The 24,968-nt window shown below is 47.3% G+C and overlaps 1 long non-coding RNA gene across 1 annotated transcript; it reads left to right on the forward strand.

The window, feature by feature from the left end:
* The first annotated feature begins 233 nt into the window (after positions 1-233).
* Positions 234-12,998, forward strand: LOC149356106 (uncharacterized). The gene is made up of 3 exons (XR_016291622.1): positions 234-943; positions 2,305-2,461; positions 12,655-12,998. It is a non-coding gene; the product is annotated as an uncharacterized LOC149356106 (long non-coding RNA).
* Positions 12,999-24,968: the final 11,970 nt, after the last annotated feature.

Raw genomic sequence — 24,968 nt, forward strand, 5'->3', positions numbered from 1 at the left:
TCTCTAAGAAGAGCTCCGCGTTTACACAAATACCGCAGTAGCGCATCGTAATTCCCAGCGGCGGGGCTAGTTGGTGACGCATTTTCTTTTCCCGAAATTTCCTCGCGGAGGGGAGACGCCATGCTCGCATGTAAGCACACGGCACGCGGAAGTAGGGGGAGGGGGGGGGGGGGGACAGCCGGTCACAACTTGAGCGTGGTCTGCTTTGTTTTCCTTCCGAGAGTGTATTGTGTAGGCGCCCAGGGCGGAAGAGGGGGCCCCAAAACGAGGGTGTCTCGATGTGCGGGAGGGGAGAGCGGAGAGAAGCGCACGCACATCTAGGCGCCCTACGGCTACGAGCACCTGTTTCTATTCACCCCAGCACACCACTTGCACTTGCCGATCTGCGCCCTGCCTCTGGGATTAGTGCATTTTCCTGGCGCATTTTCCCTGTTTACATGAGTGGGATGCACGAGAAAGTTGACATGTTGCGCTGCTCTCGCGTTCATGTAAACGGAGCTTATCAGCCGTCCTAGTTTTATGCGCTTTTCTTACAGTTGCACTGTAAAAACTAGCCGTCACTTTGACGGTCATCCTTTGGTCAATTTTCACGGGTCCGCGGCGTATTCCGAAAAGACCATTCCTTCGGCGTGGATCGGGGGGAGAGGGCAGAGCAACGAGGAGCACAAAAAAATAAACAAAATTCTCGGCCTTCTGATTAGCTCTTCTTCGCAAACGTCATACGACCGTTGACCTATCGCGATGCGGTCGCGTTTGGCGTCGCGCGGACTCTGCGTGTGAAGCATTTCTGGCCTCCTCGTGCCATCTTGGCGTCGTCGGTGTGCGCGGACCTTGTTTTTTTTCGTGTTCTGGCGCCATTTTGTTTTTCCGCGTTGGTGAGAAGACGGCGAGGCTTGGATTCATGGAAGCGGCTGCTGTCTCAAACCAAGTGCGCCTGATTACGGTAGGTGTACTGCATGTTTACTATATTTGCTTACATTTTCCTTTCGGAACGTGGTGTATGACACAAGCGCGGAGGGTCTCGTTCGAGCCGTCGTGGCGTGCACACCGCGGCGGCCGGCGTATGTACAGTACATACGTACAGGCGCGGCCATAAGTAAACGGAGCACGCTAGTGCGTTTGAAGTGCAATCACGTTTTCTCCATTGGTAATAAAGAAGCGTTGTTTGTCTACAAGAAAGCCCACCAACCTCCTCTACCAGCATGCGCGTACCACTGCTGGAAATTTTAATTAGGTGACGCGTGAAAAATATTCGAAGAGAATTGCGTGCTCCGTTTACTTTTGTCCGCGCCTGTACGTTTTTCGCCTCAAGCCCGTCGTGGATTCGTCTCGCGCTGTGTTCGCCCGCTTTCCTACACAAGGGTTACCATCGATGCAAACTTTCTTCTGTGCGTTCCCTGTGAGCCCGCTCCTTCCTAACGCGAGAGGTGGCCTTGTATGCTTCAACACTCAGGTGAAGGGAACACGCGAGCTGATCGCGCGCTTGTGGCTGTTGTAAACAACGCGCTGTCGTGCTTTTGCGCGGTCTGCTAGACTGCTGGTCGCGCGGCTGGTAAGATATGTGATGTGACAGCTATTACCCCATTGTGCTCCTTCGGTGCGTATTTGGCTTTCGAATTAAATCGTCCTCACTGTTTTAAAACTCTTACTGTTCCAAAAGTATAGCACGCACGCATCGTATTGCTCAAGACGTGGCCTGCCTCCAGTTTTTAGAACAGCCGCAGGGGCTCGATCGGCCCGCATCGCGATGATCCCGCGTGTTCGCTGCCGTATTGCTTAAACCTGCATTAGGTGCGTTCGCCTTTTCCTTCGTTTTTTTGCGGGGACATCTCGAGCACGCCTGTATCGTTTACTTTCGCGCTCTGCCGCGCCTATTTCGTCTGTCCGGAACTGTCCTGCAGCTCTTCGGTCGGCTGTACTCGCCCCGGCTCCTAACGCTGCAGCCGTGCGAGGCGGCGGCGGTCGGCCCGCTGGTTGTTTTATGTTCCTGCTGCACTGGCCGTAGTTTGACGTGATAACTCCGAGGTCCGCTGTGCCTGCAGCAAGCTGTGATAGCTTCGTGCAAGCGGGCCCCGATTTTCTAGAACGAGCATCTTGCTAGGAATACATATTCGAAAGCAAAAGATCAGCCCAGACCGAGAGCCTTCGCTGCCCTGTAACCTTAAGGGTGAACCGAGTATAATCTCTGATGTCTTTCCTATGGCACCAAGCTTGCCGTATGCATAGTTTGTGTTAGTCTTGAAATTACACAGCAAAACTTTTGACTCAATAGTATTATGTGCTAGTAATTTTGTTCCCATGCAGGCTCAGGTATGGGCGACATCCACCTACTTGCCCTTGCAGTCGACAGAGAGGAGTGGACAAGTCTAGACAAGGCAGTGGGACTCCTTCTTGGAGCCTTTCTTGGTTTCAACATCTGTGATCCACCCGGCAGCCCTCTCACTATGGAACGTTTGCAGAGGTAAATGAGTGTGAAATAATTAGAAGGACCTTTTCTATAAAGGTTGGGATTTCAGGACCAGTAAAATATTTATTCAAATAATATGCGTGACTTAAAATCGAGTACTTCTTCGAACGAAGAAGCTTAGGTGATTATTTTGAAACGAATTCAAGCGCACAACAACATGCACACAAGAGAGGAAAGACACAGGATAGCGCCTGTCCTGTGTCTTTCCTCTCTTGTGTGCGTGTTGTTGTGTGCTTGAATTCGTTTCAAAATAAGCTATGCACCATCTAGCCCAAACAGAAGTTTTGTTAAAGCTTAGGTGACCTCTGGTCAGCTTCCTTGGCTTTGTGGGTTCTTATAGGGTGCTGCAATACAAGGTGCAGGACTGAAATCTTTTCTTTCAGGGATTTATGGTTTATGCACTAGTGAGTAATCTCATAACTTGGCAGCCCTTAGCACAGCAAGCTGGCACTATTCATATCGTGCATCATCGCTTACAGCTTGAAACTTGGGAAAAACCCACCTAGGCACAAATGATTTCACGACACAAGAAAGAGACGAGGAGACAATGGACAAGCGCCAAGTTCCAACTATTTTTTGCTCGAAAAAAAAAAAAAACAACATACATTTATAGTCTCAGGTAACGCCCACATTTACACACCACGTGCCTTATCGCAGCCCTAACTTATCGCCTAGCACGAACATTATTGCTAAGAAAATCAGACTCAGCCGCATACAACCTAACTGAAGTGTCACTCACGCACAAGGCTGCCTTTTTCTCTATGTGAAAGGCTTCCAATAAAAGCCTCGCCTGCTTGAATTTGCTTTTGCCCACAATCCTCGCCTTTTCCAGTCGAGGTGCACACTTGCACGTGTTAACGTGGCTCACCAAAGTGGCGTATTTGTCTTTGTTATTCACTACCTTTTTGTCATGTTCCCCAAGGCGTTTGTTGATGCACCTCCCCGTTTGCCCTATATAGGACATACCACAGGTCAGGGGTATCTCGTACACCACTCCTTCCGTGCAGCGTATAAAGGTGCGCTGATGTTTTATGCTGCACCCAGGGCGCTCAGTGCCACAAATCCGGGGTGTAAGTTTGCTCAACTTGTTTGGGGCTGAAAAAACAAGCGGTACCTTGTACCTGTTAGCCACCTTCTTCAAATTGTGTGACAGTTTGTGCACATAAGGCATGACTTCAGGTTTTACCGCAGGGCCCCTTTCTTCAAGATTCTTTGGACTGGTGCAGCGTTTTGTCTTTTGGAGGAGGGTTTCAGCGACAGCAGTCAACACCACCGAGGGGAAGCCAGCAGCCAAAAGGCGTCCAATCTGATTTCTTAAGCTATCGTGCATTTGGTGCGGACAGGACTTCGAAAGCAAGGACTCAAAGCATAACGAGGCGATGGCGCGCTTCACAATTTTTGAATGCGCCGTATTGAAGGGCAGCAGTTCCTTGCTAGTACGAGGAAAATAACCCCAACGTAAATGGTCCTCCCGGAACGCCAAGCTTAGGTCTAAAAATTGTAGTTTCCTCTCCCTTGGGAGCTCATGCGTAAAAACTAGGACACACCCTTTGAAGTTAAAAACACTTAAAATCCTGGACACATTAGCTTTAAAAGAATTGTAAAAACCAGTGGATAAAAGGATAAGAAAATTGTCAACATATCTAAAAATTTTAAAAACAGATCCTCCTACCAATAATTGTGCAAGTTCCTTGTCCAAAGCAACTAAAAAAATTTCACATAAAATAGGGGCGACACAGGAACCTATACATATGCCTTTTCTCTGTAAGTAGGGTTGCTCATTAAAAACGATAAAAGTGACCTTAAAGGGGCTGCGAAACACTGCCTGGGGGAATACCGGCTATACTTCAGGTGGGTTCTTTATGTCACATAGATGCTGACTTAAAAAGAATTACAGTAATCGATGCACAAGAACGGGAGTTATTCAGTAAAGAAATTTCAAAATACAAGCAAACAAAACGCTGCCCTCAACTCGATTTTGGCGGGGCTTCCCACTCCTATTTCGCTCTCCCAATGACGGCACCTGGCGCAACCAATCAAAACAGCCAGCCAGAGCACGTCGCGGAAGTTTGTACTCCATGGTTGCCTGCTCTCTGTGAGACTGGCAGCGTTGTTTCCATGCCAGAGTGCCCCTGGTCGTGATTTTTATTTTTCTTGCTTTGCAGGGCTTTTATCTAAGACAAACAAATTGTTTTTGTTGATCTAATATAAAACGCAGACAGGTGGCAAAATGTGTCTCTATTTATTCACACAATTTGCAGTATATTTACTATTTGTCCGGTCATCAAGCTCGCGCCAGGTGATGTCATATCCGCTGCTAGAAACCCGCCACTGTGTGGCGACACCATCAGAGCCATGAAGTTGTTTTTGGGAGGACATTAAAATATTAAAAAACGGAATGTACGTGGTATTACCGACGCTAATAGCACCATTATAACTCACTGTATGCAATCAACAGGCAAAACAGTTAACTAAGACTGTGTTTCTGGGCCCCTTTAAGATATTGCTCCAATAAATTCAAAAAGTTTTCCACAGACATACAAGCAGCATCCCGGAAGTCCATTTCCCCTGTACCTTCAACACACGAAAGAACAGACGCCAGTAGCTCAGCATGCGGGACGGAATAAAACAAATCTTCTATGTCTACAGCAAAGGCAGATCGAATTTCTGGATGCGTTTCAAAACAATGAACTACATCTATCGAGTTCTTTACCCGAAAAGGGTCGTCCAGTTTAAGAGAGTTAAGCTTGCTTTGCAAGAAACGGCTAACATTATGCTGCCACGAACCATTTTCGCTCACTATAGTGCGGAACAGAATGTCAGGTTTGTGGGTTTTAGCAGTAAAGAATACGGAAAGACAGTTCCGTTTGCTTTTCGCTATATCACTAGCGAGCTTCGGCAGATGGAGGTCCTTACAAAAGTTAATGAACCTGGTTTTAACTCTCACTGCTGCTTTTTTATTGGCTATAAAATTCTTGTCTACTGCTTGCAATGCTTTTTCATTGTAAAGTCCTTTTTTCATGACCACAAACCTGCCATCTTTGTCTGACTGAAGGAGACACAGCTCATTCCTATTAAAAAAAAGAGGGAACATGACTGAATCACGTTCCAGTCGACTGGTTACAGCCATCTTAACAGATTTTTTGAGGCAGTCCACTCCTTCCAACAAAGACCGTTCTTGGTTTTCACCTTTTGCTTTCGCAGCAATGTTCCTGTTTGTGGCGAGCAGTTCATGGGCAGGCACATCCGGTTGAATGCCGTACTTTGGTCCTCTCTCAGGCACATCTAACAACCTGTCTGGGACATTTGCATCCCCTAACACCACCACGCGACTCGTGCTGTTGTCCTTTTTCTTGTTAACATCACCGAGCAGACCTTTTAGAACCTCCCTCCACTTGTCCTCTGTCCGCTGGGCAGCTTGCCGCTTGAAGAAAGCGTAGTTCTTCTCTGCAAGCCACTCTGGAAACTCACTGCGGCAGATGACATGTAGCCAGTCGTGAAAAAAAACGAACCTGGCGCCACAGTTCAGATCTAAGTATCTTGCCTACCCGCTTAACGTGTCCCCAAGAAGGCTTCACAGCACCAAATAGTAGACTTACATCGTGCGGAATAGTTCCTTTCCGAAGGCAGAAGTGTCTGTGTGTCTACTCTCCGTGCTACGCGCCAGCTTTTGGTGTGCTCCATTGTGAATGCCATGTGCCAAGCAAGACGCTACGCCTTCTGCCTTCGGAAAGGAACTATTCCGCACGATGTGCAACACGTGCAAGTGTGCACCTCGACTGGAAAAGGCGAGGATTGTGGGCAAAAGCAAATTCAAGCAGGCGAGGCTTTTATTGGAAGCCTTTCACATAAAGAAAAAGGCAGCCTTGTGCGTGAGTGACACTTCAGTTAGGTTGTATGCGGCGGAGTACGATTTTCTGAGCAGTAATGTTCGTGCTAGGCGATAAGTCAGGGCTGCGATAAGGCACTTGGTGTGTAAATGTGGGCGTTGCCTGAGACTATAAATTTTATGTGTTTTTTTCCCGAGCAAGAAATAGTTGGAAGTTGGCGCCTGTCCGTTGTCTCCTCATCTCTTTTTTTTCCCAAGTTTAAAGATGGAAAGCCTACTAGCCTGTCAACATGCCTTCCATCACTTACAGCGTTTACCAAATTTGTTACACGTTATTCAGTGTTCTAGCAAAAAAGCAGCAAAAACTGAGACACAGGTCGATGAGACGGTACACACACTACCGCCGAATTTACAGCTGATTTATTTTTGCAAGCGCATATGCAACTGAAACAAGCCCAGTCGTCATTCCATTCCTGATAAAAAGCGCCACTTTTTTTCTGTGATAAGGACAGAGAACCACTTATTCTTTTTTTATAATTTGTTAGAAGTGTTTCAAGCAGTTCTTGCTCATGCCTGGACTTACCCCTGCTAATAATGTTTGTACCACTTATTCTTTTTTATAATGTGTTAGAAGAGTTTCAAGCAGTTCTTGCTCATGCCTGACTTAACCCTGCTAATAATGTTTGTGCTGTGAAACAGGCTGGCATCTGCTACAGTCCTTCACATACAAAGCAAGGTTGCTACAGGTGCCTGCTTGCAACTTCTTGCCATGTTATCTGCGACGTTCATTCAGGCATTGCCGAGTCTGCCTGATGTATACTTTCCCACTCGACATATGGATTTAATACACAACCCTCATTACACACACTGTGAACTCCAATTAGTGGTTGCTCTTGCAGGCTGAAAACACAAACTGGATACCAAAATTTCGGACACTCTTTCAACCCATGGGAAATTTTATGGAAGTATGAGAAGAAACACTGAGGTGATCCTGTTCTTCCATAAAATTTCCCATGGGCTGTAAAGAGCGTCCGAAAAATTTGGTATCAACATGGTGTTTTCAGCCCCTCATGAGCTATCTGGTCTTTTCACCCGCATCTCTGGCTGTGCAGAGAACAAGCATGCGAGACCAACCACCAAACGAGGTTCACAAAGTGTGTGGTGGGATTTGTGTATTCAACCCCATGTGCTGTGGGAAAGTATACATCGAGCAGGCTGGGCAATGCCTGAATGAATGCCTCAGGAAACAAATTGCATGTGAGCACAGGGAGCAACCTGGCGTTGCATGTTAGGGACTGTAGCAAATGTTTACCACTGTTTCACCACACGAGCATTACTAGCACAGGAGCACAGACCTTTGGGCTAGTTGGTTCATAGCAAACACGTACAAGCGCTAAAAACACGGGACAGAGAAGAGACTTGGACAACACGAGCGCTTACTTTCAACTGAAGGTTTATTGATACACAAGCACAATTTTATACACCTTGCTGCATGACGTCAAACTGATAGCCCTGCCGACATCACGTGGCTGCTCCCAAAAACATTATTTCCTTTTTAGTCAGTGTGACAGATGGTGCGCTGACGCAGGATGGACCGGCTTTTCTAATCAAATCTGCCTCTATTATCTCTCTCACATCCTGACAACTATGTTTGGCCACAATCTTGCATGCGCTGAAGACAGGTTTACATGGTTTCTTATTCTTTACAGCACAATCATGACAATGTTCAGAAAGATTACCGTCTCTATAATTGCCTACCTTCCTCCTGTGTTCCAGTAATCTTTCGTTGAGACATCGGCCAGTTTGACCGATGTACCTAGAGCCACACGATAGAGGAATGTCATAGACCACACCAGAAACACATGGTACAAAAGGATCCCGGTGCTTGATACCGCATGGTTCTTTAGGCTTTAGAAAAGGATTAGTCAACTTGACTAGTTTTTCCAACTTCTCAGGCGCCGAGAACACTACTCTGACGTCACTGCGTTTCGCAATCTTCTTTAGGCGATGGGAGGTGTTGTGCAAATAGGGGACGACTACCGTTCTGTTTCCATTTGCTTCGATCTGGTTCTTGTCTTTTCTCTTTACGGTTTTTAACATTCCTTCAGATACAGATACAATGAGGCTTGTCGGATACCCAGCTGACTGAAGACGCGTCACTTGCTTTTGGAAACCATGGCTCAGTGAATGGCAACACGATTTTTTTAGTGCATTATTTAGGCATTGCTTAGCGATTGCTCTCTTAAAAAGTTTTGTATGAGATGAATGAAACGGTAAGAGGGATTTGTTAGCTCTTGGATGGTACTCCCAACACGTAGATTTGTCAGTGAGAATTAGCTTCAAATCTAAAAACTGTAAAATACCATCTTTTGGAATTTCATGCGTCAGTACTAAAGGATTAAAACACTCACCAAAAAGGGCTAAAAGCTTACTGACAGTGGTCGAGAAATCACTGCACCCTTGTAATAAAATTAAAAAATCATCGACGTATCTAAAAACAGTCACATTGTTAAAAACCTTCAGGCGGTCAGAAACGACTCTGTCACAATGAGCTAAAACTATATCGCTAAGAACTGGGGCAATACAAGAGCCTATACAAACCCCTTGCTTTTGAATGAAAACCTGGTCATTCCATTCAATGTAAGTTGACCTGAGATAAAATGAAAGCAATTTCCAGAAAACCTTCTACGGACAAACCTGCTGCGTTTTGAAAAGCTATTGACCCAAAACAATCAATGCACTCTTCCACACATCTGAGGAGTTTTTCCTGTGGCACGGAATAGTATAAATCCTTTACGTCAAAAGAGCAGGCCAGAAAACCTTTGTCATGATTCTCCTCCAAGAACTCCAAAACTTTTTCAGAGGACCGAATTTGAAAGGGATCGTCAATCGTTAAAAGATTTAGTTTGCTCTGCAGGAAGACTGCGACTGATTTTTGCCACGTGCCATTTTCTGATACAATCACCCTTAGGGGACACTCCCCTTTGTGTGTTTTAGCGGTGAACAGGAACTGCAAAAAAACAGCATTGCTTTTTTCGATGTTTTTCGCTAATCTTTCAAGGTTAAGTTTCTTAACACAGAGCTTTGCCTGCCAACCGTAGTTTCTTCCCAGATACCGCTTGCGCCTTTTGCATGACTGACAGTACGGCTTCCATGGCCTTCTTTCCAAACTGATCTCTTGTCAACACAACAAACCCACCTTCTTTATCTGAAGGAAGAACGGATAGATTATCCCTTCTCAAATTTGAAGCTAAACGACTTAGCGAAACACGTGGAATTGCACTCCTACCGCGATTTAGCACGTCAACCCCCTCCGAAATGCACCTTTCGGCTTCACTGACATCAGCAGAACGTGAAACAAGTCGAACAAGGGACAACTGTTCCGGGGCACTCAACTTTGGCTCAACGGCGAACTTGGGTCCAAGACCGAGGATGCGATCCATGTTGTCCGGTAGATGAACTTGGCCAAAGGACTTGACTTCACACCTCGTCGAGGAAGGCCGTTTTGGTTGGGCGGCTCGAAGTGTGTGTGTGTGGCAAGGGGTTTGTATAGGCTCTTGTATTGCCCCAGTTCTTAGCGATACAGTTTTAGCTCATTGTGACAGAGTCGTTTCTGACCGCCTGAAGGTTTTTAACAATGTGACTGTTTTTAGATACGTCGATGATTTTTTAATTTTATTACAAGGGTGCAGTGATTTCTCGACCACTGTCAGTAAGCTTTTAGCCCTTTTTGGTGAGTGTTTTAATCCTTTAGTACTGACGCATGAAATTCCAAAAGATGGTATTTTACAGTTTTTAGATTTGAAGCTAATTCTCACTGACAAATCTACGTGTTTGGAGTACCATCCAAGAGCTAACAAACCCCTCTTACCGTTTCATTCATCTCATACAAAACTTGTTAAGAGAGCAATCGCTAAGCAATGCCTAAATAATGCACTAAAAAAATCGTGTTGCCATTCACTGAGCCATGGTTTCCAAAAGCAAGTGACGCGTCTTCAGTCAGCTGGGTATCCGACAAGCCTCATTGTATCTGTATCTGAAGGAATGTTAAAAACCGTAAAGAGAAAAGACAAGAACCAGATCGAAGCAAATGGAAACAGAACGGTAGTCATCCCCTATTTGCACAACACCTCCCATCGCCTAAAGAAGATTGCGAAACGCAGTGACGTCAGAGTAGTGTTCTCGGCGCCTGAGAAGTTGGAAAAACTAGTCAAGTTGACTAATCCTTTTCTAAAGCCTAAAGAACCATGCGGTATCAAGCACCGGGATCCTTTTGTACCATGTGTTTCTGGTGTGGTCTATGACATTCCTCTATCGTGTGGCTCTAGGTACATCGGTCAAACTGGCCGATGTCTGAACGAAAGATTACTGGAACACAGGAGGAAGGTAGGCAATTATAGAGACGGTAATCTTTCTGAACATTGTCATGATTGTGCTGTAAAGAATAAGAAACCATGTAAACCTGTCTTCAGCGCATGCAAGATTGTGGCCAAACATAGTTGTCAGGATGTGAGAGAGATAATAGAGGCAGATTTGATTAGAAAAGCCGGTCCATCCTGCGTCAGCGCACCATCTGTCACACTGACTAAAAAGGAAATAATGTTTTTGGGAGCAGCCACGTGATGTCGGCAGGGCTATCAGTTTGACGTCATGCAGCAAGGTGTATAAAATTGTGCTTGTGTATCAATAAACCTTCAGTTGAAAGTAAGCGCTCGTGTTGTCCAAGTCTCTTCTCTGTCCGTGTTTTTAGCGCTTGTACGTGTTTCATTACTAGCAGACGGAAGTCCTTGCCGAGCGAGGACTGGTTGAAGCATTTTTAATAAAAAGAAAGAGCAATCCTGCATAAGCGAGCCATCTATCCTTATAATAGTGAAAGACTGCCGTTTTTTGCCTTGGATGGAAAGATGATTGAACTTGATTTTTTCATTTGCATCGGCGCTTGAGCGAGAAAATGGCTTCAAGTACATGGATGAGCCAAAAATGAATCATTTGTAAGTTTGCCAAAAGTGTGTGACTTCTTCTGGTCCTGTGTCACGGTTTTCAGGATATTGCAGAAAACACCTGGTATAATTGTTTATGTAATTCAAAATATCTTTGGTCATCTATGATGCTCACTTAGACTAGAAGCAAGTAATGCGTAACCCTATCAGTACATGTGTTGTACACCTTGTGATGGTCACAAGTGCTTCCTCCAGAGTGATGCATTGATCTGCCAGAGTTGTCCAGTTGAAAGGAATGTTTCTGATACCTTCCACTTCCAGACCTGCCCTCTAAGACCGCCTAGATTGGTTTATGTGCCGTTGCCTGCTGATCAAAGCTTTGCCTTGAGGAAATGTGATGTGTACTCTCTTTGACAAATTCAAGTAGAGTGACTGTGTTGCTTTCAAGTGGTAAATGTAAAGGTAATGTCGTGTATATAGCATGAATGGTTGCATCAACAAAAGGATGATGCAATAAGGGAACAAGACAGTACACCTTTTGAACTACAGTGTAAAATATTTCCGCAAGGTGCGATATATTACAGCGGTGGACTGTCGTCGCAACTTGACAAAGCCCATGCCTTGCAAGCCACGTTAAAGAGTTAGAGTCAGGTTAAAATTCATTGTTGTGCATGACAGTTGAAGTGCAACACAGTTAATAAATGGAAGTTGGACAGATGCGTTATCTCCCTTTTATAGAAAAGAGAATTATGTTTTGATTTCATTTACAAGTATTTAATGATGGCAACAAATTCTAGCTTTAGTAAATAGTTTTTCATGTTCCCTTTAATTAACATGCTTTCACAGTTTTATTTTAATCGTTTGGAAAGCTTATTGGAGCTGAAAATGCCCTTTGAACCTGCGGTGTGTAATAGAAGCTGCAGTCACTTGCCTTCTATTTATAGGCATCTATGATGCCACTTAGCAGGTGCAAGGTGGTCAACCGCAACGAGAAGTCAGTGTCAATGGATTGAGGCCCCTCTAGTGATTCTTTACTTGATTGTTTAGTTGTGTCAAGGTTTTGTATGTTGCCTTGATTTATGAGGCACGTAATAATATATCTGTTTACTATATTTTTTACCTGATGTCCTTCCTGACTCAGGTGCTCAGCTACTGATTCCAAGTGAGGGATCAAACACCATCCATAGTAGCTGCATTGCTCTGGAGGCTAAATGCAAAGAAGCACGTGTGCTAAGCGATGTCGGTGCATCTTAAATTAAGAACTCCAGGTGGCCAAAATTAATCTGGAGCCCTTGAGTACAGCATTTCTCATTGGCAATTTCCTCGAATTAATTCTCTACATTTTTCTAAAATGATGGACATGATTTTTGTGTGTTTGGAAATAATGTCTATTTTCTTTGTTCACTTTTCCTGTGCAGATGCCATTTGCGAAAAACTGCATTTGATGCATCAGAGGCACAAGGTTTTATTCGCAGGTAGCTGCCCGGTTCATGTGATAGAGCGGGTGGAAGGAAGAGACGCTTTGCCGAAGTCTTCTCCCCCCTTCAACCAAGCACGCCACCTGCGAGTGCGGGGACAGCCCCCTGCACTGTGCCTGCATGTGTGCCTCCCAATCCCCTGGCCTCTTCCACTTCCCGAGGGCCCTCCCTCCCTACAGCCCCGGCCATCACCCATCCGACAGCACCTGCCACCACCCTTCCCAGCCCCTAACGATTAATTCTATTTGGACTTTTTCGTAAAATAAATGTTCTTTTCATGAATACTTTGGTTGTCTCATTTTATGAATATTTGCGTGGTTGCTTACGAGTGAACATTTGCATTAATGTTGCCCACTGAAGATAAAAATTAACATAGGCTTTACTGGTGAGTAGTAAATAGAAAAGGGCAGTGGCATGCCAATCTTTCAGCCACTGATGTGACAGGTTGTATGCGCTGTCATGAATGGAAAAGCCTGTGCTTAGTCTGCATTGACAGTGCCAAATGGCTGAACATATCAATCTTGGCATCAACAGTGGGATATAAATGGAGTATATGAAAGGAGTAGCTGGTTTTCAGTACATATTGGTATGGCCAAATGGCTATCCATGGGACTAATATTGGCATCAACAATGGGACATCAATGGAATAGCTGATATTCAGTACGTATTGGTAGTACCAGCATGGCTGAACATTGGACCGATACTTGCAGGACCAATGAAGTATGAGTGGATAGGCCAGTGATATGCCCATACTGGCAGTGCCAGAATGGCTGAACAATGGGACAATCTTGGTATGAAGTATGGGCCAAGGTTGGAAAATGTAGTAATGTGCTCCTATGCCAATGCCAGCCCAATATTGATGCCAATGTATTCCAACAATGAGCCATTGTTGGTACAATGCTGGCGTGCTGCCTGGGACCGCTTAATTGTCCGGACAGGCAATAACTGAAACATAAAAAAACGTAATCCACAGTAAAGGTAGGATGTGCGTTACTGGAGGCACAAAGTAAATCGAGCTCACACAGCGCTAACTAGCCCATAATTTAGTTTCGGCCTTCATTCCCAGGCTTGGAGATTTTTCTGGACGCGCCTCTACCTTGCAGCACGAAAAAACCAGCACACAGCTCGCGAGGAGCGCATTACCATAACAGATAACTTCTTGGCTGCCTTTTTTGCGCGTTGAGAACAACGCACCACCACAGACATAAGCGACATTATTAGTCGAGTGCTCCCTGGCTTCCGCGGTACATAGCGCCGCTTACAAAACTCGGATTGTAAGTTTGCCGCAGCGCATATAATCTGTTCTACAGCCAAAGCTCTGCTTTCAGTGATATAGGAGATCAAATAAAAGAAAAACATTATCGTGTAGAGATACTGTGAATGGACCATCAAGTTGGATTTCGTTGCAAGCATCCCGGAGTACCCAGGTTCGAACCTTACCACGGCGGCCGCGTTTCGATGGAGTGAAACACAAAATGCGCCCGTGTGCTGTGCGATGTCAGTACACGTTAAAGATCCTCAGGTGGTCGACATTATTCCTGCTACCTCCACTGCGGCACATCTTTCTTCCTTTTTTCTTTCACTCCTTCCTTCATCTCTTTCCTTACGGCGCGCTTGGGGTGTCCACCGAGATATGTGAAACAGTTACCGTGTCACTGCGTCACAACGACAGTTACTGCGTCAAAACGTAGGGGAAATAACGGCGGTTCCGGCAACGCCTTGCTACGCTCCGCTAGTCGCAGTAAAAAAGTCACTGCTAACGACGCAGCTACATTCACAGACGTGCCCTGCAGTCATCAAAGAGGACCTGGTTGCTCTGTCAATAACAGTCCAGTGATAGGACGCTGACATGCAACGCAGGGATGCGCTACGCTCCAACAAACGACGTAAAGATACTGGAGCCTCAACGCTGCAAAAACGAAGGGCTGGCGGTGTGGCACCTCACACCGGGTGCCTTGAGACCACCGTGCCGGATCCAGGACAGAGGCCGCTCCCGCTGAGCGCGATCCATGAACGTCTCGCTGGCGGCTGGTCCACGCTACAGAACCAATTAATGCACGGGCAGGGCTCACGCTCTTGTCTCCCCCATGCGCCCCCCGCTCGGCCTTTACATGGCCCCTGGCGGCATCGCAAGCATGCTCACCACGCTGCCGACGAAGAACTTCACGGACATGCGCGGTGGTGTTGCAACCAATATGTGCACGCACAGGGATCACGCTCTTGTCTCCCCCATGCACTCCCCGCTCGACCTTTACATGGCCGCTGGCGGGATTGCACGCATGCTCACCACGCTGCCGACGAAGAACTTCACGGACATGCGCGGTGGTGTTGCAACCAGTATGTACACGGGCAGGGCTCACGCTCCTGTCCCCCATGTGCTCCCCGCTCGACCTTTACATGGCCGCTGGCGGGATTGCACGCATGCTCACCACGCTGCCGACGAAGAACTTCACGGTCATGTGCGGTGGTGTTGCAACCAGCATGTACACGGGCAGGGCTCACGCTCCTTTCTCCCCCATGTGCTCCCCGCTCGCCCTTTACATGGCCGCTGGCGGGATCACACGCATGCTAATCACGCTGCCGACGAAGAACTTCACGGACATGCGCGGTGGTGTTGCAACCAGTATGTGCACGGGCAGGACTCACGCTCTTGTCGCCCCCTTGAGCTCCCCACTCGCCCTTACATGGCCGCTGGCGAGATCGCACTCATGCTCTCCACGCTGCCGACGAAGAACACGGACATGCGCGGTGGTGTTGCAACTAATATGAGCACGGGCAGGGCTTACGCTCTTGTCTCCCCCATGTGCTCCCCACTCGGCCTTTACATGGCCGCTGGCGGGATAGCACACATGCTCACCACGCTTCCGACGAAGAACTTCACGGACATGCGCGGTGGTGTTGCAACCAGTATGTACACGGGCAGGGCTCACGCTCTTGTCTCCCCCATGCGCTCCCCGCTTGGCCTTTACATGGCCGCTGGCGGGATAGCACGCATGCTCACCACGCTGCCGACGAAGGACTTCACGGACATGCGCGGTGGAGTTGCAACCAGTATGTGCACGGGCAGGGCTTACGCTCTTGTCGCCCCCTTGCGCTCCCCGCTCGGCCTTTACATAGACGCTGGCGGGATAGCAAGCATGCTCACCACGGTGCCGATGGTGAACTTCACGGACATGCGCGGTGGTGTTGGAACCATTATGTGCACGGGCAGGGCCCACGCTCTTGTCCCCCCCATGCGCTCTCCGCTCGGCCGTTACATGACCACTGGCGGGATCGCAAGCATGCTCACCACGCTGCCGACGAAGAACTTCACGGACATGCGCGGTGGTGTTGCACTCGGACGCACCCGTTCTCGCCCTACAGGCGTCGGATGACGTGCTCAGCTCGCGCAGCCTCTCCCGCTGAGGCATCGGAGCGCCATGGGCACCCCCTTCCATCACTTGGGCACTTGTACTTGGACAGCTGCTTTTGCAGCGATCTCTGCCTCCACAGCTCAAGTGACCACGTCCAGTCCTTCGTGGTCATAGCCGCCCACTGACTTAGCCCCGGCGTCAGCGGAAGCGGGCCTGTTGGGCTGTTGTGCCCACTGCTTTAGTGCACCATGGCGGAGGTCGACCGGTCTTGGACTGCTTCCCTGGTGCGTTGTCTGCTTTGATCTCGGCGGGCAGGGAACATATTGTGCGTGTCCTGCTCTACCCTCCGAGGACCATAAGCTGTTGGGTCTTCGGCCCGAGGTATCAGGGAGGGTGTTACTCAAGCCTGCACACGACAGCCAGGTCCATCTTTAAAATTTCACCAGCGCTGCGACTAGGAACAAGAAACAGAGAAGGAAGACAAGGACAAGCGCTTGTCCTTGTATTCCTTCTCGGTTTCTTGTTCCTAGTCGCAGCGCTGGTGAAATTTTAAAGATGTACCAACTAGCTCAAACCACCATTTTGAGCCAGGTCCAAGAAGGTTCCAAGTAATGTCTCGGTCGCAGGCGGTGGCTAGTAGCTCAGCTCCGCCATGATGGCCGCATGAAAGGCAGCTGCTTGTACAGCGTGGTCATCCTAAGAGCTGAAGGTGCGGCCACGCGGGTAGGCCTGGAAATGGGGATGGAACTGCCGCCTTTTCTCGCTCATGCAGTTCCAGAAATGATCGAATCTGTTCAAGCAAACTTTCATCACGGGCCTGAGTTCTTGTTCGCAGTTCGTCCTTTATACGGAGTGAGTTACCAGGTAGTAGGATTTCGCTTGTAGGCGGTGTCCGAAACCTTCTCTGTCTCTAAATGTCTGACGCTGCCGCCATCGCGCCTTTCAGACCGACTGCGAAAATATTTTTGTTTTCGAAGATTGTCGTCGGATCTGTTTTCCGCGCTAATATAATCCGCCACTTTCTAAAAATGTCGGCAAATACTTGCTATGGGCGTGTCCCTCGCTTGTTGGCACCGGCAGATGCAACTTCAGGACATATTGTGCAGGTTGGGATGTCAGATGCTCCGATCTCGTCTGCCGCGTTTCCTTCACTAACTCTGCCCACTATTTTCTGCGTTCCTTAGCTTACGCGCCTCGAATTCTCGGGTTTGCCAAAGTTCTTCTCGCATAAGGTCCAGAGCTTGTGTGAACGCCTCACTCATTGAGAGTATCGCTTGAAGGACGTCGTCGGGGGTAGTCATGGTAGAAATGGCGGTTCTAGCATATACGGCCAGAGGAGGGGGGGGCAGGGGCGGTGCTTTTGATGTGCCGTGAAAGTGGCCGAACGGGGTTGGGGGGGTGGGGGGGGGGGAAGACGGGGTCATCCAAGATATGTAAAATCACATTGGGCAGCAGTGAGGCAGACGGCTGGTCTGCCCTAAACACGGGACAATTTCGGGTCTATTAGCGCGAAAGACACGGCACGGGGCGTGGTATTTTGGTCGCCACACCGTTCTCCTGCGAAGAAGCAGAGCCGTTAGCAACCAGCGGTAAAGCTTACATAAGGATTGCCCCTGCGGGCGAAATCGCAGCGGACTCCATTGCGACGGCCGTTTCGTCGCCAACGCCCACTGCGCCTCAATCACAGCCGCACGAAATCCAAGAACGAACGGTGAGCGCTATGTCGTCAACTTCTCGTTTTCGGGTAGCTGGTCGAGATCAGCATGGCCGGAATGCAGGTGCCCGCTCTTCTAGATAAAGGCTTTGTGGTTTCCGTGCAACGAAATGTTCTATGTTACCGTGGATGGTTGTACTGCAAGTTTCTTTTGGTTTTTGCTGCAGCATTTACCTACTGCCGCCTTTAGCTACTGGATACGTATTGAAAAACTACGAGCTCCGCCGCGGTGGCTCATTGGTTACGGCGCTCGGCAGCTGACCCGAAAGACGCGGGTGCAGTCGTGGCCGCGGCAGCCGAATTTCGATGAAGGCGAAATTCTAGAGGTCCGTGTACTGTGCGATGTGAGTGCACGTTAAAGAACCCCAGGTGGTAGAAATTTCCGGAGCCCTTCACTACGGCGTCCCTCATAGCCTGAGTTGCTTTGGGACGTTAAACCCCAATAAACCAAACTAAAAAACTTCGATGCATAACTTCTAACTTTTGGCATTTTTGTCGATTTCAGAAAAGCCTTGCACTGCTTGAATCACAAAACTCGGTTTGCAAAACTATATCCCTATGGCATACGCGGACATGCCCTGAGCCTAATTAAATCATACTTGAGTTCACGGTCTCAGTACGTGGGCAATAATCATTGCTGTTCACAGATTCTCAGAATCAGAAACGACGTTCCTCAGGGTAGCATTTTGGTCCACTCGTGTTCGTTATATTAATAAATTATATCCTTAAAATACGTAGCCATGCAAATGAACAAGGGGGAGGGGGGAAACCTCAGGTTGCTTGAGCCAACGTTTCGACAAGAGGACTTGTCTTCGTCTGGGCAAGCCCTCTTGTCGAAACGTTGGCTCAAGCAACCTGAGGTTTTCCCCTCCCTTGTTCATTTTGTGATCGCCAAGGACCATCTACCACACCCTCTCTCTACCGTAGCCATGCAAAGTACATTATATATGCAAACGATACCTGCTTATTCTTCTCTTCCAGTAATATAAAACACGTAACAGGCACTGCAAACCGCGCACTCGCCTCACTTGCCATATGGTCATCATTGAGCTCTTTAAATATAAACAAGGAGAAAACAAAAGCAGTGCTCTTTCTTTCCAAATTAAAACATGTATTTGACCGCCCTTGCCTATACCTCAGTGGCACTGTGATCGAATACGTGAACACCTTTAAATCACTGGGTGCCACGCTTAGCAGTACAATGACATGGGATGCGCATGTTAACAATCTCTCTTCATCCCTTTCTAGAATTGTGGAAATTCGCATAAGAGGTGTATTCTGCCCATCAAAACCAAGATTACTGTGTATTACGAATTTTTATTCCCAATTAGGCTACTTCCCTTCTTGTTTGGGTAAATACCTTCGTGTCTAATATTCTCAGACTACAAATCTTGCAAAAGAATTTCTTCCTGGCGATTGCAAACGGGTGATATCACTCGTCCGTTAGGCATGTCTGTTTGCAATAAAATATTTTACCTGCCAGCAAATATTTGACTACAGATTTGTATGTTCCTATAAAAAAATAACGCGGAAAAATGATTCCTTAAGCTCCCAAGTTGTACCACATACTTGTCGCCACTTATCTACGACATCAGGAAACAAAATTATTTTGTGCTACCTAAGTCTAGAATAAACTACCAGTTTTCTACTTTAAGCTATATTGTACCAAAGTTTCTGAACACCTCATTATAAGATCAATTGACAAATATGCCCCTGTCTGCCGCCCGCAAGAAATATGTACAGCCCTCTACGCTACTGTGATGCGAGATGCCCGCGTGTTAAGTTGTACTGTGCCACTCTTTAATATAGCTTTTAATTTTTGCAGTACGTATTGGTGCCGACTATGTGAAACATGTGCGATTACGTGATTATGCGTGTTTCTATAAATAGTGTTCATGATAAGCGCACTTAGTTTTGTAGGCATTTGTCGGGCGGTTTTATGTTCGATTTTGTTGTGCCTGCTGCTTACTTGCAGAGGTGGTGAGGCCCTTCAAGCAGCGCAGAATTCTCTGCTCTTTTCTCGCCAACCTCCTTTTTGTCTCTACGGAAACTGAAATAAATAATCATTTATTGCCAGTTGCGTATTTTTGCTGGGAAATTTAAGCAGTTCCTACACATGTAATCGAGGGTTCGACGGCATACCGTTTGGTCAGCAATCATGGCTTGATGACATTCACTGGCCACTGACCGTGTCAAACACAAACGGAAAAGAAGGTATCAGCCCGCCGAAATCTCGAATTATTAATCATCCAGACTACGCCTAACACAATAAATAAGAACGATGGCACATTGCACCCTATCTACGCGAAATGTCTAAGAACGATAATAACTGCTACAGAAATCCCGGGACGACCAGCCGGTTGCTGATTGTGAACAAGGGAGCCGTAGTGCTCCCGAAACATCATTTGTGTTTGACCATGATCAGTGACCAGTGCCTCTCATCAAGTTGCTACACATCTGTGTCCACTGGCCTGCAGCTGGATCATGGCTTTCTCGTTATTGAATGAATAAATGAAGTCATTTAATCACGCTCTCGAGGTTACAAGAGCAACAAAGGAGAGTGACCTAATTCAAAAAGCAGCCTAAATGCATCTGCTATTGATTATTGGGACAATGACGGCAGGTGGTCGGACAGAGGTCGCAAAGTGACTCTTTCCTAAATAGGGCTGGCATCTTCACACGATCTCGTGTGAATTAAAAAATAATTAAAATTTGATCTCGGTTCTGTATCGGCTTCTGTTTGGCTTATGTCGCGAAATCGGCGCGATGCGTCGGACCAACGTAGGAAAAACTAAGTCTGCCTCTTGAACGTAGAAGTCAATCCCTAGCCTCGGCCTAGGGTCTTTCAGTGAGGTTAGTCCGAGCAATTTTGTTCAGCCTTGCCTACGTAACAGCAGAGTAGAATGGTGGGCCTGTTGGTATGGCATGTCAAAGAAGAAAACCTGCCAAAAAAGACGAACACACAGGCAGAAAACAACACAGGACAAAGGCTGGGCTAACAACTGAATACTTTATTGAGCACAAACCGCCGGGTGATCTCTGCGCATGCGCCAAGGCAAGAAGACACTAAAACATGGCCATTCATATAATCAAATTCTTTTGTCGTCAGCGCAATCGATGGTGTACTGACGCATGCATCACCATGTTTAGCAATTTGAAAGGCCTCAAAGATTTCACGAGCCTTCCGTGTTTTTTTGCATATCCCAGTACGGTGACATCTGCGAAACGTGGGGAAAATTTGCCGGGATACCTACTGCAAGCGCAGAGCAAGATTACCATCTTCACCAGCGCCAACTTTTGTTCTTTCCTTGCGCAACCTCTCGTTCACACAGTCACCCGTCTGACCTCTCTATAATTTTCCACAGGTCAGCGTAATCTTGTAGGTCAATTCGATCCAGCACTTCGCGTACACAGTTGTATATTTGGTCGTGCAACGCTTCTTATTTCCGCCGGGCATAATTCGTGCATAATGACCTGAAAGCTTAACTGGAGCAGAAAAAACGAGTTGAAAAAGAGTTGCTGCCACACCGTGTCAACAAGTGTCACAACGGAAGCCAAACGCCTGTCTGATGCAGGTTTCCCAGCAGAAATGTTGAGAGCGGTCGCTGAATCTGTATTAAAGGAGATGAATGGCGGGGTCAAGAAGGGAAACAATGCCACTGACAAAAAGAAAAAAGTTCAACTCATGCCTTATTTGCACAAAGTGGCGCACTATGTTAAGAAAGTCGCCGAGCGCCAAGGAGTCAATTTGGTTTTATCTGCTCCAGTTAAGCTTTCAGGTCTTTGTGCACGAATTATGCCCGGCGGAAATAAGAAGCATTGCACGACCAAACATAGAACTGTGTACGCGAAGTGCCGGACGGAAGTGATCTACAAGATCCCGCTGACCTGTGGAAAATTTCACGTAGGTCAGACGGGCGACTGTGTGAACGAAAGGTTGCGCAGCACAGAACAAAAGTCGGCGCTGGTGAAGATGGTAATCTTGCTCTGCACTTGCAGTAGGTATCCCGGCAAATGTTCCCCACGTTTCGCTGATGTCACCATACTGGGATATGCAAAAACACGGAAGGCTGGAGAAATCTTTGAGGCCTTTCAAATTGATAAACATGGTGATGCATGTGTCAGTACACCATCGATTGAGCTGACGACAAAAGAATTTGATTATATGAATGACCATGTTTGTGTGTCTATCTTGCCTTGGCGCATGCGCAGAGATCACCCGGTGGTTTGTGCTCAATAAAGTATTCAGTTGTTAGTCCAGCCTTTGTCCTGCGTTGTTCTCTCGTTGTGTTTTCGTCTTTTTTGGCAGGTTTTCTTCTTTGACATGCCTACGTAAGGCCGGCTTCGAGCCGAGCTCATTTTGCTCGTCGAGGCGAGGGCGAACTTATCCGAAACATTTTTAACTTTTCGGTCCGAATGGGAGGCTGGAGAAAAAAAACATACCAACAGCCAAGAGCGGGATTCGAACCAGCACAGTCGCAATCAGAGTAGCTTTGTTTTCTAAAGCTTTTGAGGACTCGATCATAGCCCCAGTTTTTTTTTTACTTATTGCCAGGAAAAACTACTGAACACAAAAGACGCGTACCGGCTAATGCCTCAGATAAAAAGTGCCGCATAGTACGGTCCCACGATACCCCGCACTCTTCTGGGAGGCGCACACGCGCGTCCAAGAAAGGTAACCAGTGAAAAGATTCTTCCTGCGGAGCATATACTCACCTTGCCAAAGCACACTGATCTTGGAACAGAGACTTGGTCGAAAGTTGGAGGCTCAGCATCTGAGTTCATCATAGGGCTTTTCCACGGACTAAAAGGCCCAGCTGGATTTTTTTTAACCGGCGAAAATATTTTACTCTGCGCCGTAGTCCTTCGCGTAACGTATTCAAACTTATAGCTTCTCGAGCTGCAGTGTACTCAAGTCGCCAGTCGAAAATAATTGTGGTGCCGCCACTGTGGCTCAGTGGCTATGGCGCTCGGCTGCTGACCCGAAAGACGCGGGTTCAATCCCGGCCGCGGCGGCCGCATTTGGATGGAGGCGGAATTCTTGAGGCCCGTGTACTGTGCAAGGTCAGTGCACGTTATGGAACCCCAGGTGGTCGAAATGCCCGGAGCCCTTCACTACGCGTCATTCACAGCCTATGACGCTTTGGGACGTTGAGCCCCATAAACCAACCAAATAATCGTCTTCCTGATCTTTCATCATTTAGTTCTGTGCTTGTAAATTATCGTTTCTTGGCTGCCGCCGTGCATATGCCATTGTACCGGTTCCGTCAAGAGGCAGAAACAGTCGCCTATGCCGCCAACAGCAGCTTTACGCTGCCGCACACGAAAGTGAGAAAACGGCCAAATGTGGGGCTATGAAGAGTTTGGGACGCTAGGGCGCGTGAAGCTGCAAAAGCAGGAAAGGATGCTGAGGCCCTTGCACAAGACAGAAAACAGAAGCGGTTGAACGCGGTGGCCCGTAAAGCACCAGAAGCGGCGATGGAAGGAGAGCGTGCATTCTAGGTTAGAGAAGCGGGTGGTCCTGGAGGCTCCTCAAGGGCGCGAAAGCAGCTCCTCTCGATGGATGGCTTCTCAGCTCGAAGAACAGAAGTCGGCGAGGAAGACGAGGGACGTTCAGCAGGCAGGAAAGTTCGACTTCCTTCAAGAGCCCAGTCTGTATCTATATTTGTAATAATACTTTATTACACACTATCGCAATAAAAAGAAAGAAAAGCTATACTCAGGTGCGGCTACCAAGATCTATGAGCCGCCCTGAAATGAGCTGCGCCTTTCGTGTAACGCATTTCAGGCTTGCAAATACTTTCGACGTTAACGCACACTTTAATTTCCTGAGCCACGAAAATAAAGAAGAAATTCAGGATGACAGGCTTCACATACTGAAATCAAACTGTCTTTTTCACGTGCTGTCTCTATTCCTAGTAGTGGCATGTTACTTAGAAGTGATCACAGAATCGATTGTTATTACGAGCAAAAACTGAACGGAGTACTGATCAGTGCCTCTTTAGCGTCATGTCGAAAACACCATTAACATTACTAGCAGATACTGGTCAACCAAACTAGATAGACCTGTTACCGATGAACACGACTGCGCGCGCGTTAAAATGCTGCACTCAATACAGCGGACGCAAAAGGTTGTATTGCGTCCGCTGTATTGTGAGGTTGTATTGTGTATTGTAAAGGTTGTATTGTGAGCGTTGCGGGTCGCGACTGCATGCGCAGTCGCGACCCGCAACGCTCCTGCGTACGTAAGCCCGTTCCGTACGGCCAACTAAAAGTGTCTATTACCATCAAGAAATATTTGTGAGGTACCCATGCTTTAAACCTCACGGTAAAGTAACAGCTGTCATTGATGGTTCTGTAGAGAGAACTATAAGATGTGTACAGTCTTTGTCAAAAGTAACCAGGCTGCATGGTTTGCTTCTAGTTCGTACAGTGGAGCCCTTATAACTTCCCTGAAGCTGAAATGGTCGTCAAAGGTAAAGACTGGGGGTCTTCTTCTTACCTTCCAACACATTTTGATCTCAAGAAAAGCCACAAGGGCTCCACTATACAATCTAGAAGCAAGTCATGCAGCCTGGTTACTTTTGACAAAGACGGTACATTTGTTCTCTGTTTTAGTGCGTTTGCGCTAAGACCCCCGCTCAACGGTTTGCCCCAAGAGCAACGTGGGCTTATCAATGCCACGTGACCTTGTCACGTCGTCACAACCTGCCCACCGGATTTTGAGAAAACTGCCCTCTGTGGCAGGTGTAATCATTGGACGTGAGCGGTTCCTCGTGAAGAGCAATATGGGTATCATAGACTCCCCCCCACCCTTTCCAACACCTGCCATCGCAGTGCAGTGGCGCATCGCTTAGCCGCTGCACCACTGCGCCAGGAATGGTACGAGGACTTCTAGGGATCTATGAATGTAGAGGCTGACCAATTACGCATATACGGGCATTAATTCATTAACGCTGCCCCGTCATGCATACCATTCAGGCGGTGCTTAGGGGACCCGACCAGCTTTTAATGGGCTAGCACTAAGGTCACAACTCACCAATTTCCCTGATCTTTGTCTGAATCGTGCTGCACCTTGAAAACCGAGCCTTGAACCGAAACCGAAGTAAAAGCGAAGAGCTAGCGGGCATGATTCACATTTGGCGTAACCACGCTAAACTGTTCGTCATTTTTTTTTCACCACTTCT

The sequence above is a fragment of the Amblyomma mixtum genome, chromosome 3, assembly GCF_055824585.1.
Source record: "Amblyomma mixtum isolate Tamu chromosome 3, ASM5582458v1, whole genome shotgun sequence".
Taxonomy (NCBI): Eukaryota; Metazoa; Arthropoda; class Arachnida; order Ixodida; family Ixodidae; genus Amblyomma; species Amblyomma mixtum.